This window comes from Urocitellus parryii, chromosome 2, assembly GCF_045843805.1.
Source record: "Urocitellus parryii isolate mUroPar1 chromosome 2, mUroPar1.hap1, whole genome shotgun sequence".
NCBI lineage: Eukaryota > Metazoa > Chordata > Mammalia > Rodentia > Sciuridae > Urocitellus > Urocitellus parryii.
The window spans coordinates 43,345,169-43,361,148 of NC_135532.1; the positions used below are offsets into that span (position 1 = coordinate 43,345,169).

Sequence of the window (15,980 nt, forward strand, 5' to 3'; positions counted from 1 at the left end):
AATTGCATGGAGTCAGTCTCTTGGGTGGTCTCTCCCTCAGACGTTTCGCCTTACCTTTACACTGGAAAGCCTGTTAAGGACCTGACATCTCATCACTTGTCATAATTTCCTGAGCCTCTGTGTGAACCTCACTGCTCTCAAACTCCACCGCCTTGTCTGGACCTTGGTGAGAGTCACAACTTCTCCCTAGGACCCTCTCCTCAACCAGTCGCCCACTGCATGCCAGGAAAAGCCTGCCTTGATTCTGGACCTGGTCACCGCAGTCTGAGTTAGTGTGCATCATATGGACTTAAAGCCTAAGGCTTAGGACTTTTGAATTTAGCATGCAGAGGAAATGTCTGTCATTAGCCTATCATGATTAAGTGTGTTTTGCAGTGCTTAGAATTAATCTAGAATTGTTTGCTGTGAATTGTCTATTGCAGTGCCTAGCATTAAGGATTGTTGTTTTCTTAAGAACCTATAGAGTGAAATTAGTAATTTGAGTGAATAAAGCATTGAAAGGGGCAGAAGTACATGAACATTCTTTATTTCTCCCCTCAAGTGCATACATTGCAATTTTGCCCCCTAGTGACAACGAGATTCTGTTTCCAGAAACTGAACAAAAAGTCCTGAAAAAGAACTATTAAGCATAGTTTTCTCATCTGGTCTCAAAGGTATGCTGGGGAAACTTTTGGATCTTCTCATTTAAAACATTCTCTTTCCATAGTGTCTAGAGTTGCTGCTAGAGGTCAAGGACATCCTAGGTGTATGAAACTGGAGACATTCTAGCATGAAGAGCTCGTCTCTCCATGTCTTTCTGCTGGATAATTTGAGTAAGTTTCTCAACCTCATCTTTTGACAGCTGAACAATCTGTTTGGTTAAAGATATATTCCTTTCATTCAGAAGTTTAATCTCAAGTACTCGTTCTTTGATTCTTTTCACAAATTTTTCCATTTTGGCTTTACACATGTCATGGTTTTCACTCCCATTTTCTATATTAAGGCTTTTTACTTTTGTTTCTTGGAAAATATCAGCATTCTCTGTTTGAATGACTTGTCTCTCTTCATGCCCCTGGGCTTTTATTTGTTCAATGGTTTTCTGCAAATTCTTAATTTCCTTGTCTTTTTCTAAAAACAATTGGGCATGTGCAGCCTTCATCTGCTCATACTGGTATTTAAATTCATCCATTTCCTCCTTCTGCTGCTGTAGAGACTGAAGTAGTTGCATTTGACTCTGGTTTTGATCTTCAATGACCTTTTGATGGTGTGTAACTTCCTCTTCCAGATGATTCTTGATGATATTCAGTTGAGATACCTCAGATTCTAGTTCTGTGATACTGTCGAGGGTTTCAGGCTCAGCCACAGCTCCAACTCGATTCTGCTGTTCCCTAAGTCTTTCCAATTCTTCTTGCAGATGACTGTTTTCTTCTTTCATGGAGCTAAGACTTCTGTCTTTTCCCTCTATGGTCTGCCTTAAAGTTTCATTTTGTTTTAAGGCCTGAGAACACTTATCTAAATCCTTTTGCAGTGCTGAACTTTCTTGTTTGAGTTGGCCAATAAAAAATTCTTTCTCATTTATAAGTTGCATCAATTGCTTCTGTTCTTCTAAACGAGATGCCAACATTTCCTTAGTTTCTTTTTGATCAGTAACCATTTGCTCAATATTCTTCTTGAGTCCTGCTATTTCAAAGTCCTTCTCTTGACTGAGTTGCACTACACGCTCCTGTTCCAGCTGTAAGGCAGAGGTATTCCAATTACATACATTTGAGAGTTCCTGAATAGTCTGCCTATAATTGTTTGCCTCTTCCAACAGTTTCTTTTTGGCCTGACACAGTTCTACTTGGATCTGTTCTTTCTCTGTTTTCAGAGTCTCCATAATAGTGTCTTTTTCTAGAGAAATTTGGTTGTTACCAGCAATAGATTCTTCCAACTGATGCCTTACATCTTCACATGCTGAAATCAACTTGTCATTTTCCGTTTTCAGATCAAAAGCAACTTTCTTTAAATTTTCATTGAGCTGTTCTACTTCTGCAAGATTTTGCTTCAAGTTTGTAATTTCGACTTCCCCTTCTTTAAGCAAGTCATCCTTAAAATTAGAGTCTTCATTAACAGCATGTCTTAACTCGTTCCGAACTCTACATAGTTTCTCTTCCTTTTGGCTAATGTATTCCTTAAGTTCCAGGTTTTCCTGCTGGATATTTAAACTACTTTTTTGTGACTGACTTAGCTGATTTATTAAATCTTCGACTTTATCTTCAAGCTTCTGCTTGGTTAAATGCAAATCACAGAGGCTCAGTGCACTCTCAGTTAACTTTTCTTTCTCTACATGCAACTCTTTAGTTATGTCCATTTTATCCTCCTCAAGTTGATGAACTCTCTCTTTTTTGTCATCTAGATCTTGTTTCAATTTCGTGATTAGACCATCTCCTTCATTTTGCTGTTTTGATAGCTCATCTATTATCAAATTCATGTGCTTTGTAGCTTCCTGGTTCTCATTGTCCAGTTCTTCTAACTCAGCTATCAGCATTTCCTTTTCATTAATACTTTCATTCAGTTGTTGCTCCTTAGCGTCCATGTTAAGTGTTAAGTCATGTATTTGTACATTCAAATTCATGTCTGTTGAAGCCGAACTTTTAATGACTTCATATTCCCAGCTCAGTTTGCAAAGTGATATCTGAAGTTCTTCCTTTTCTTGACTCAATAATAATTTCTCTTTTTCTAAAACTTGGACATGCATTTGAAGTTTCAGATTGTCTTCAGCAAGACTGGTATCTTGTTTTAAACTACTCAGTCTCATTTTTTCATTTTCAGCCTCAGACAGGGCTTGTTGTATTCTCAACACTTCTCCCACTGATGAACTCTGTGGAGAAATTGTTTCTGCCACAGGATCACTCTGCTCCATCACAGAAGGCTGCAATTTAGTACATTCCAATTTCAAGTTTTCACATTCTTCAATCATTTGTTGCTTTTCCACACTGAGCTGTTCTTTATCTCTCTTCAGGACATCTCTATCGTTTTCTGTAGAAGACAATTTTTTACTTATGTCTTTTATTGTATCCTCAAGTTCTTTGATTCTTCTTGTGGACTCTAGTTTTTCAGTTTGTAGAACTTGAATAGTGTTTTGCATTTCCCAGACTTGAGACTCATCAGTTACTGTAACTCCTGAGTCACCTTGGTGTAACAGCTTTTCCAGTTCTGCAATCCGTCCTTCATAGTCATTTGACTCCTGTTGATGCTGATGATTTAACTCTGCCAGTTTCTGTTGATGTTCATTCTGCAAAACAGACATTTCATGTTGGTGATGATCCATGTCCTGACTTCGGTTTTGTTCCAGGACCTTAATAGTCTGCTGTAGTTTGCAGATTTCACTGAGTCCATTACCAGATGAACAAGGTGCGCTGGTTGCTGGTACACCACCCGCTCCTGAAGGTACTGATTGAGCAGCTGACTGCAGGCTCAACAACTGCTCCTGTAGTGCCATTTGGTTTGCCTGAAGATGGCTGATTTCTACCTGTTTCTGTTGCAGTTGGTTTCGGTAACTTGTAGATTGAAGGTTTATTTGAAGCTCTGATGCTTCATGCTTTTTTTCCAGATCAGTACAATGTTTTTTAAGTCTTTTATTCTCAGATCTCAACCTTGATTTCCTGGCTTCAATTTTCTTTCTCCGACAATGAAGTGAACGGGCTTCCACAGCTTTGGAGACCTCCACAGGCATATCTATGGTGCAGTTGGAGACTTGGCCAGTGGGGGAAGCCAAGCTGCCTCCCACCTGACCCAAGGAGTGGCCCAAGCCAGAGCCTAGGCCTCTAAACAAGGATGACATTGCTAGAGCTTCAGAGAGCCATCAGCTCCTCTCTGAAAACCACTCTATGGCCATCCACCTTCCAGCTGAATGTCCTGGAGCGCTGTAGGGGTCAATTATGACCAAAGCATTCAGAATTCTGGGCAGTGCAGGATTCCTGACACCCTTGGCACTCTGCCTCAAATGTAGAGGCCTGGCCTGGGCTTTGACCAGGAACTTGTTGCCAGGGGCACAGTAACCCCCGTAGGGCCTCTGCTCCTTCCCTGGACTTTCAGCCCTCTGGTTGGGTTACCAGCTCCGTGGGCTGGTCCTGCCACTTCCATGCTGGCCACAAGAACACCCCCATCTGAGAGCCTTTACCCTGTCTTGGAGGCCTGAAGTTGAAGGTCTGTCCTCAAGGATTCAAGTTCTGTTTTGTATGCAATCTAATCTGTTGCTGATGGTTTCCAGTGGAATTTTAATTTTTTAAAAATATATGACAGTGGAATGCATTACAATTCTTTTTACACATATAGAGCACAATTTTCCACATCGCTGATTTTATACAAAGTTTTTGAACACCAATTCATGTCTTCATATATGTTCCAGAAAAAAAGTAAAATGGAAATGGGAATGTAGCTCAGTAGTAGAGCATTCTTGGGTTCAATCATTAGTACCATAAACCACTACCAGCACAACAACAAAAAACAAAAACAACAACAAAAAAAGCTTAATACTAAGAGTTTGTAGTTATTGAGACTTTACAGTGAGCCACAGTAACATTGTGAAGTAGATCACAAATGTATTTTAGAGATTATTTTAGATTACTTAGATTAGTAAATCATTTAGATTATTTTACTAACATTATTTGCTGTGATTCTTACATAAAGAATTTTTAATTTTTTTTATTTGTTCTAAGTAGTTTTACGTGACGGTAGAATATATTCTGAACATCACACATAAATGGAGTATGACTTCTCATTCCTCTGGTTGTACATTACGTAGAATTATACCAGTCATGCAATCATATATACATACATGGTAACACTATCTGATTCATTCTACTATCCTTCCTACCTCACCTCACTCCCCTCTATCTAATCCAAAGTTCCTCTATGCATCCCTACCCTACTCACTTACAGTGGGTTAGCATCCACATATCAGAAAACATTCGGCTTTTGGTTTCTTAGAATTGGCTTATTTCATTTACTATGCTCCATCCATTTACTAGAAAATGCCATAATTTCATTCTTGTTTAAGGGTGAATAATATTCCATTGTGTATATATACCACATTTTCTTTATCCATTCATCTACTGAAAGGCATCTAGGTTGTCTCCACAATTTAGCTATTGTGAATTATGCTGCTATAAGCATTGATGTGGCTGTGTCCCTGTAGTATGCTGTTTTTAAGTACTTGGGTACAGACCAAGGAGTGGGATAGGTGTGTCAAATGGTGGTTCCATGCCCAGCTTGCCAAGGAATCTCCATACTGCTTTCAAAATAGGCTGCACCAATTTACAGTACCACCACCAATATATGAGTGTGACTTTTTCCCCATATCCTTGCCAACACCTATTGTTGTTTGTATTCTTAATATCTGCCATTCTGACTGGAGTGAGATGAAATCTTAGAGACTCATGCTATGTAGCAGGCAATCTTAAGAGATAGGTCCTGAGACATTTACAAATTCTTCAATTATAGCATGCAATTCTTATCATAAAGTGCACTCAAGTATTACTAAAACCTTTTAATTAACTCCCTAAGACTTTTATAATTCTATAAATAGAATTTATTAATGAGAGCCAGACTCAGTAATGAAGCTAATAATACAAATTCTGTCTGGAAAATTTACTGAAAATTTGTGAGTTTCCTCTCCTTACTTCTTTACAGAATGCATGACAAAATTCATCATATGTCCATCCATGCCACTTGTCCTGTGCTTATTCATAAAAAATTTCTATTTTTTATGAATAAGCACAGGTTTCTTCTTTACTTTTTCTTCAATTCTGGGGTGACACTATTTGCTGGTTGGATTTAGAATGTTTTTGTTGTTGTCTTGTTTGGCTTTTTCCCTGTTTGTTCCTTTGTTTAGAGGGGGGCATTTTCCAAAGGATTCAGAGACTTTCGTGTTTCACAACAGGTACATGGATGGAAACATGAGCTAAAAACTATAAAGTCAGGCTGAGATGAGGATGCTTGCTGCTGAACAGACTCTAGCCCAGGTAAGTGATCACTCTACAAACAATGTGTACATTGACAAAGTTCAAATTATTACATTATGTGGACCACTGGAGTTCCTTGAAAGCAATCAAAACTGTATATGTAAATTCTCTAAATGTGTAAGGTCTTAAAATGATTTTTAAAAAATATTCCAATATAATCTACAAATATATAGCCTTTTTGAGAGACTGAGGAAATGAGACTAAATTAGTGAGAATTAGTGAGCCCTGTAAAAAGAGCTGGGCTATTTGCTTTATGATTTAGAGACATGATATTATTTATTTAATTCTTCCAATAACTTTTTGTTGTTGTTGTTCTGTTCTGTGTTTGTTTTAGTGCTATGCATCCAACTAAGGCTTTGTTCAGGCTAAGTGGGTACTCTATTGCTAAGCTCTACTCTAACCTCTTTCCCGTAGTGTTTTGAGGTAGCTATGTGATTCCTATTTTTATAAGAAATGAAAGCTCATAGAAGATTTAGACATGTTCATTATTACACAACTAATCACTGATTGGAAAAAATTCAAAGCTCTTTCTGTCTGACCCAATAATGTATTTCTTTCTTCCTGTCTGTGTTTTTGTAGTTGGAAGGCAGAATATAAAGGTCTAAAGAGGCAACAGATTCCTCAAAGTCCTTTATTTTTCTATACCATCTAGAGAACAGCAGAGAAGAAGGAAGGAAGGAAGGAAGGAAGGAAGGAAGGAAGGAAGGAAGGAAGGAAGGAAGGAAGGAAGGAAGGAAGGAAAGAAGGGAGGGAAGGAGGGAGGGAAACAGTCTTGGACATTAGTTTTCCCACCACTGGAGGATTAGTGTTTGGGCCATGGTGTGGGGAAAGTATGCAGTTGGAGACTTGGATGTTTGTGTGTGTGGCAAAAGCCTGGGGAGCCAGCTGCCTCCTGCAGCCCCTGCCATGGGGCCTACACTACCCCTTGCTTCTGGAGCCATGATAGTCTAAACACCAAGAGAATTCACCTTTGTGAGGAAAGGGCTAAAACAATGTTGTTGCCAGAGAGAGCAATTTTTGAAATAAATTCTTTCTTCAGCCTGGGAAAAAGGTGCAAGAGTGAACTGGTAACCCTTTTAGGTAAACTACAACTTTTAAAATGGGATGGAAGAGTGGGTAAAAATCAGATTTGGGTGACTGGAATGTCTGCAGCACTGCAGACTCTAAGACTATGGTTCCAAACACCTAAACTTCAGCATATTAAAACTTATGGAAGGTCCTGGGCCTCCACTGAAATTGACTCTATTTTATTCCCATCTCAAATTATACTTTAAATAAAGCAAAGGAAAAGTTATATTCTTTAAGCTCGTTTTCAAGCTTATTATGCACATTCACCAATTATATGAAAAAAACAGATGCCAAATTGTTACCAAAAGTCAAGTGAAACTAAGGTTAATTTTATCTATAACTTGCATGTGGAAATCCACATAGAAATATATTTATGTTTTAAATCTAAAAATCCACATATGCATCTATATATTTTTGCATATAGACATCAAAGGACATATCAGATGTCCACTGACTTACAGACAGTGATGTCTGTAATATTCTATTGGAAGTAACACTCTTTGAAGCCATCACTTCTTTCATTCAATTGCTGGGACCAGCTTTTCAAAACATATTTTAAAAGATGGTATGAGGAGAATGGAAAATACAAGTGTCATGGTTTAGCCATGAGGTGTCCCCCAAAAGCTCATGTATAAGACAATGCAAGAACCACCAGAGTGAAATCATTAGATTATGAGAGTTATAACCTAATCAGTGGGTTAATCAACTGACGTGAATTAACTGGGTGGTCACTAAAAGCAAGTATGGTGTTGCTGGAAGACAGAGGTCACTGGGGGCATGTCTTTGGGGTTTACATTTTGTTCCTGGTGAGTGGAGCTTTCTTCTCTGCTTCTTTGTTGCCATGTCCTAAGATGCTTTCCTCTGTCATGCCCTTTGGCCATGATGTTCTGCCTCACCTTGAGCCCAAAGCTATGTAGTCAGCCAACCACAGACTGAACCTCTGAAACCGGGATCCAAAATAAACTTTCCCTCCCATATGTTGTTCTTGTCAGGTCTTTTGGTCACCACGATGGAAAAGGTGACTAAAACAATAAGGAAGGAAACTTTGGTAAAACAGCTACTTCTAAATTCAAACTGAAAACTCAAGGAAGGTCAAAGTCTAGAAGGGTGCTTTATGGGTACAACAGTGGGCTTACATGGAGAGCCAGGCTAGTTGAATAGGCTCTGCTCAGGTTCAAGGTCCACTATGGGATTTTCTCATGGATCCTATTCTTTCTTCTTTTGCTTCTGCATGAACCTAAATAAACACATTCTTTATCTAGAGGGGTATGTTCACCATATGTTGTGGGCCCAGTTATTGGTTTCAGGGAGGAACCAAGTGTTGAAATTGGCTGTGGACATGGTGGTCTTCACAGCCTTTGAGGCAGAGTGTTTGCTCAGGGAGAGGAGCTGGCTGCAGGGAGGAGGCATTTGTCTCTGCTGCTGAATTTTAATGAATGGAATCTATCAACAGAGTCAGGACACTGCAAGGCCTAATAGGTTCCAGGACCCTCCTGGACTGAGATGAAACTGAAGATTGGAGTCTGACACAGAACTTGTCACATTCAGTATTAACACAACCCTACCGGGTTTCTGTTCTCGACTAAAAGGCTCAGAGGTTACTCCAGGTAAATTGAGATAATTGGGCTGCACAAAGGTCACTCCAGATAAATTGAGATAACTGGGCTGCACAAAATAACCACACAAGAGACACGAATACCTTTTTCTTTAGGGTCACTCTGATGGCTCCTCTGACCTTAAGGGTCTGCAGGGAGAGAGAGAGAGAGAGAGAGAGAGAGAGAGAGAGAGAGAGAGAGAGAGAGAGAGAACGCACATGCTGACCCCTTTTACTGAGGAGAAGCTATTCAAATGAGGCAAGGGGTATGGTTTCAGGGGGCTGAGTCTATCTTTATGATGTCCGCTGTCAGCAGGTTGAATGACTTCTATGTAGGCCACACCCAAGGGCACAGTAAGAAAAGGGGACACACACAAGGCACTTCCATGGAACATTCTATCCTAAACAGGGCAAGGGGGAATATTACAAAGGAACAGGTGAACATAGCTCCACCCATGAGGCTGTAGGAAGACATGCTCAGGCAAAAAACAGTCACTTGAACCCTAGAAGAGCGGGGCAGTCTAGCAGCATGGGTGCCTGACACCACATCACTCAGCAGGGGAGTTAACTCAGTCATATGCAAGGTTGGTCTCCCACTAAACCGGAAGCCACAGCTACCAATTCTCCTAAAACGAAGGATACTCAGCCTGCTCTGTCCTGCCCTGTTGCCAGATGCTACTGGGAAATAAAGGACACCTTCTTTAGCACACTGTATAAATAATGTAGAATAAGTGGCTACCATAGTTAGCAAACAAATGTCACATGTTATAAATTGTAAATACACACATTCTATTTGCATTTTTCCCTTAAAATGAAAGACAAAACCTGCAGAAAGCAGATCTCCTTCAGCCCCAGGATAAAATAGCCCAGAATACACCACAGAGCAGGCTCTACTTCTGGTCTGATCTAGTTGTGCACGGGTGGGAACACAGGTAGCAGTGGTAACTCATTCAATCTTATTCTTCCTAGGGTGTCTCTGAGTCCACTTGATTTATTTCACTGGCAGAAAGCATGTTTTTTCATCTGTCTGTGTCACTGAAAAGGGAGAGAACAAATGGATTCTATTCCTAGTGAATTATTAAAGCAAGTTGTCAGCAACTATAAATCCTGATAATAGATGACAGCTTCAGAAGCAGAGAGATAAAACCCAGTCTGTAGAACTCGGTGGAAAAAAAGTAAGAAAATCAGTTCAATGAAAATCTGAAGAAATTCCTATTTAGATTTTGAATGTAGATTTTGATTTTCACAGTCAACTCTAATCAATAAATTAGTGAACAATAAATCATTTTTTTAAAGAGAGAGAGGAGACAGAGAGAGAGAGAGAATTTTTTTAATATTTATTTTTCAGTTTTCGGCAGACACAACATCTTTATTTCTTATTTTTATGTGATGCTGAGGATAGAACCCAGAGCCCCGCACATGCCAGGCGAGCGAATTACCGCTTGAGCCACATCCCCAGCCCCCAATAAATCCTTTTGAAAAATGGTTGGATGAAGTTTTACCCTATTCCCTTTGCTCTTGTTCATTAACATCTTATGTGGTTGAGCTTAGAATCATCTAAAGTGATTTAAGTGATGTTGCAGAGGAAAATTTTGTGGTTATTTAATGCAGATATGGCCTACACCTTCTGCAAAAGGTGTAAAGAAACAAACAATAAAAAAATATACAAAATAAAACAAACTTGCTACTTTAACTACTAGATAAAACCGAAATAAGGATACTGAATATTGGACTATTAGCATGAGTACATGTGTTCACATTCCTGTTGCCAGTTGTTATTCATTATCTATTCATTTGGCAAGCCCTTGCTGGGGTTTCAAAGTAACTTCCTCTCTATCCTTTTTGAAGCAAATACTTCTGGAATAGTCCTTTGAATTTTCTAGCCAGCAACAGGATAGGAAAAAAAAAAATCTCTTTATGATGGTGTCAACCTAAATTTTTCTTTTCTGTCAGTTTAGGAGTTTACTTTCATTCATCCTAAATTAGTAAATGCCAGGGAGTAGCTAAATATTAATAAAGCATTTTGTCTTAAGAAACAACATGAACCCCACAGACTCCCTAATTCTGAATGAACATGAGGGCCAATGTAGAGACCCAATGAGGGCCAATGCAGACCATTGGTGTGGTGGTGTTTGGCCTGAGAGGGAAGGGGATCGTCCCTTCTCAGAACCTCAGAGTCCCTGCATTTTTGTGATCCTAAGAGTGAATGCCTGCTTACATGTTGCACACTTAGGCTCCTTATTTGCCCACTTTAGTCCTGGCCTTGCCTCAATGCTGCTACTTTGGTGAGCTATATGACTCTAGAGACATATAGGACATGCCCCTTTCTTCTCTCCTAGTGTAAGACTAGTGAGAATTTAAATAGCTTCCCTTGACTCCAGCCCCAAAGCCCAGCCATAAGTATACTTTTCAAAGAGGCTGCCCCACACTGGGGACAAGGAGACACTATTGCACAAAGAGCACTCACAGAGTCATTTATGAATGCTAACACTGCACATTTTTGCTCAATATTAAATACTTCTTTTGTTCCCATCCTATGCTTTGTCCATGACTTTTGCTGTGATTTTTGGCTATGGCTTCTTCTAGGCTTCTATCACCTGGGTTCTACCTTCTCTCAATAATGGGACTTTCCACACTCACCATCAGCTGAGTTCTTGATCTGATTTGTTGTATGCATTCCCTTCACGTTTTCTCCTTTTCCCCCAAGGTTGTGGGCTGAGGTCCTGGTTTCATTTCATAACCCATGGTGGTTGCTGAGAGTGTGTCATAGAAGGGAGAGAGGAGCCCAGAAAGACTTGCTTCCTAATGTTTTTTCCCTATCGGGAAAAAAGACTAAAAAATATATACTTTGCTCTTTTGGACTGCATAGGTGTGTTACAAAGATCAACACTGATGAAGTCTGTGTGGATTAATGTGAAAATCAGCCATGTAGAAGATTGCCAAGTTATTGCCTTGGTAACATCTCCACATTAGGAAGAAACCTATAACACAAGTGCAACTATAAAGCAGAAGGCTGGTTTTGTTTTTAGCAAACTGTACTTTTAGGTGCCTTCTGCTCCCTTCAAATGAGCCATTGTGGGAAACTGTCAGTAATTTCATTTATTTCAGTAATGAATCCCTGCCCAAAAATTGTTTGGAATGACCTTCTGGTATTTCTTTTAGGCTGGTGGCACATCTTCCCCCACAAATATTCTGAATGGGAAAACATTTTTGATTTATCAGGAGGCCCTAAATTTAAACCACCAAGTCTCATGAGGAAAAGTAGCCATTAGTCTAAGAAAAGCTGGAGAGACAAAGAAAATCTGGTTATAGATTATATATATATATATATATATATATATATATATATATATATATAAATTTTTATATCTGATTCTAAAACAGTAAGGTGGAAAATGTGGGTTTACATACACTTATATGGAATAGGGATGTGGAACAGGTGTGAATAAGAGAATGAAGAAGAGGGAAAGAACATCCTAGGTATTCTAATTTATTGGTGAAGTAGTGACTTACCTGTCACAGAACAAACAAAGCAAATGAACAGGCTGTGTGTGCTACAATACCTCTCCTACCAGCCCCATCAGGAAAATCTTTGAGCTTAAAGGCAAAAGATCCCATGGGACACACCACAGGAATGCCTTTCTTCCACCCAGGATCTGCATAGCATTGTCACCATCTCTCATCTTCAGCTGCTGTAGAAGGCCAGCCAACAGGGCTGGATGCAGACTTATCAAGGGTTTCCATTTGATTTTTGAGGAAAAGCTTCTTTTGCCAATTGGCCAATTTGCTACTTAGCTGCAAGATATCTTCCTCCTTATCTAAACACTTTTCCTTCTTCCTATTTCCACTATTCTCTCCCTCTGACCTCCTTCTACCTCTTTTACTTCAAACAGGATGCTGCTCCTTGGGGGCCTTTCAAATACAGTAATTCTTGAATAAGTTGGGTGATTTTCAGATCAATGGATACCCAACAGATACTTTGGGATACTTGTCAAAAAGCCTAAGGGAAGGATGAGCAGTTTTGCTAGCCACAGAAATGAAAATCTGTAAGTGAAGAGCAACCAACCCCTCTCCCACTCCTCTTAAGAAATCTAGTTATTGCTTTCTTTCCCTTTGTCAGACAATTTCATTTTAAGGTACCTACAAAAGAGACAGGAACATTCTTGCTTTGTGAATTCTGGTATTTACTTATTCATACTGTGTGTCATTCCTGGCCAACATTAATAATGGGCTGAATTCTCAGGGTTTGCTATATTCCCTGCATCCCAGAAAGGCTGCCTGTCAGATTTTTCTGAGGACCACTTGAGGCTACTAAGGTTTCATATTCATGGCTTTTTGTTTGTTTTATGTATTGTAATTCCTCTTGTAGATTACTGATTGTAGATGGGATTAGTATGATCTGTTGCCTCAATCTCACTCAGTTTAATTATCACTATGAAATCCTTGCTAAAGGTAGACATAAAAGCTGCGAGGTTACACAAAAACTTAAAACATAGCTCACATTTTAAATGGATAGATCATCCAAATATAACAAGTAATTTAACACAGGATGGAGTGATACAGGCATCATAGGAAACATAAAAATTATTCATTTACTACTACAGTGTTCTATGTATTAGGATTCTAGGAATGGAATACTAATGAGAAAACAGGTGGGGGAAAAACATGAAAAAGGAAAAGAATTCTATCAAACATTCCTGAGAAAAGATAAACCTAAGCCTGAATTATGAGGTTTATGCTCTTCTGACTATACTGGAATGCTCTGAATAATATTATGTACATCTGGTTTTAGGGTATAAGTGTGGGGAAATGTCACAATATGTGACGGATCAAGGCCACTCCAGGTGGATTGGGCTGGCAATGAAAAAAACACATAAACACCGAAAATAACCTTTTTGGGGTTCAGGATGTCTCTCCAGCCTCAAGAATCAAGCTCCAATGCTGGAGGGCAAGAAGAGCAAGGGAGGCAAGATGCAAGAGGCAGGCAAGAGAGAGAACACACCCTGAACCCTGGTATTTATTGGGGAAAAGACATTCCATAGATATTTCCACCCAAATAAGGCAGGAATTGGGTTTTAGAGGGTGGAGCCTTGCTTGGTGATGTCTTGTGGTCAGCAGTTTGACATCTTGGAAAGTCACACCTATCTCAGGTATTGTGTGGGATCATAGGCAGAGGGAGAGAAAAGGCACAGATGCTTTGCACAGCCCAATCAGACAGCAACCTCAGTCCAGTTCCCTCAGCCACTCAAATGCACACAGATCACACACACAGCCCATGAGTGGCTCATGACAGAGAAGCCCCTACTTTATTTCAGAAAATAGTGGTGAAAACCAAAGAGTAGAGGGACCTGATAAGTCAGGGAATGTTGACATCTGCCTTTCAATAAAAATTCTATTCTAGCTGGGAGAATGGTCCTGTCTCTAAACACACCCAGAGGTGATTCATTTGTTTCTTCCTGACTCAGCAGCCCATTGATTCTTCAAACAACTCTGTTCAGCTTTCCTATAGTAAAGTAAATCTGCCTCCATGTGATTTCCCTCATAAGGCTATCTTGGCCCTTCTCCATGAAATTCTCTCAGATGTTTCAAATAGGTACAAAATCATCCATCTTGTGGCACAATTTATCCCACTACTCCTTGCTTTTATGCAGCTATATACCACTACCTACTTCAATGTGTCTCCTCAAAATACTTTTATTTTATTAAAATATAAAAATAATCAGTGACTATTGTAGAAAATCCAAAAATGTATAAACAACCCTAGAAGTGTGTGGTACACCTGGAAAACTGAATGTGTGTCATAGACTATATCAGGAGGACAAAAAGTAGTTGTTTTGAATGAAACTGAGTGAAAATGACGTTGAGCTGACTGATGATAAATGAACAGAAGAATAAGGTAAGCCTGGCCACAGAAGATGCTCCATGAAGAAAAGAGGTAGAAAAAAATACATGTTGTTTAGAGAACTGTGTGAGTTCAGTTTGGCAAATGGGTTAATTAAAGGAGTGGTAAACGATGAAACTATAGATCTAGTGGGGCAGGAAGGACCTTACTAGTAAAGTACCTGAACAGACTCTTCTCTGAAGAGAATATACAATCAATCAACAAATATATGGGGAAAAAATGCTCATCATCTCTAGCAATCAGAGAAATGCAAATCAAAACTATTCTAAGATATCATCTCACTCCAGTCAGAATGGCAGCTATTATGAAGACAAACAACAATAAATGTTGGCAAGGATGTGGGGAAAAAGGTATACTCATATACTCCTGGTGGTGCTACAAATTGGTACAGCCAATATGGAAAACAGTATGGAGATTTCTTGGAAAATTGGGAATGGAACCACCATTTGACACAGCCACATCAATGTTTATAGCAGCACAATTCAAAATAGCTAAATTGTGGACTCAACTAGATGCCCTTCAGTGGATGAATGGATAAAAAAAAGTAGTATATATAAACAATGGAATTTTACTGAGCAATAAAATGGCAATTGCAGGTAAATGAATGGATTTAGACAAGATAATGCTAAGTGAAGTTAGCCAATCCCAAAAAAACAAATGCCGACTATTTTCTATGATATAAAGAGGCTGACTCATAGTGGGGTAGGGAGGGGGAACATGGGAGGAATAGATGAATTCTAGATAGGGCCAAGGGGTGGGAGGGAAAAGGAGGGGGTAAGGGGTTAGTAAGGGTGGTGGAGTGTGATGGACATCATTATCCAAAGTACATGTATGAAGACACGAATTGGGTGTCAACCTACTTCATACACAAACAGAGATTTGAAAAATTGTGGTATATATGTGTAATAAGAATTTTAATGAAAAAAAACCCCAAAATACACGTATAAAGACATGAATTGGCAATACCATACTTTATATAAAAGATATGAAAATTATGCTCTATATGAGTAATAAGAATTGTAACACATTCTGCTGTCATGTATTTTAAAAAATAAAATCAATAATAAATAAATAAATAAATAAATTCTTCATTCCTAGAACAATGTGAAGGCTCTGAAGAGTGATCAGCAGAGTTTTCTAGGTCAGGGCTCCATTTCCAAAGAGTTCATTCAGGCCACAGTGTGAACAAGGAATTGGAAGAAGGGATGAGATGAATACAGAGATAAGTTAAGAGTACTGCAATTATTCACAAGAGAGAACATAGTAGCCTGGATGGAAGAGGTAACACTAGAGAGTGTTTTATTAGAAATATTCAGCATGAACTCCAACAAGATTTAGTAATTGATGTGATTATGATATTGGATATACTAACATCCAGTACACATACATTCTGGGCCTGCACTGTGTTCCCAGTATATAGGGTTTGGTCCCA

General features: G+C 39.1%; 1 long non-coding RNA gene and 2 pseudogenes across 2 annotated transcripts in view; 1 reads left to right on the forward strand and 2 right to left on the reverse strand.

Moving 5' to 3' along the window:
• Window positions 1–15,980, reverse strand: part of LOC113175379 (purine nucleoside phosphorylase LACC1-like) — a 192,020-nt pseudogene that overhangs the window by 49,168 nt on the left and 126,872 nt on the right. The gene's annotated exons all lie outside the window — the stretch shown is intronic.
• The window catches only part of LOC113175380 (uncharacterized), a 63,187-nt gene that overhangs the window by 35,277 nt on the left and 11,930 nt on the right, over window positions 1–15,980 (forward strand). The window contains exon 2 of the long non-coding RNA XR_003299957.2: window positions 5,903–5,984. This is a non-coding gene — a long non-coding RNA (uncharacterized LOC113175380). The remainder of the gene's footprint in view (window positions 1–5,902; window positions 5,985–15,980) is intronic.
• Window positions 710–3,802, reverse strand: LOC144253296 (thyroid receptor-interacting protein 11 pseudogene; annotated as a pseudogene).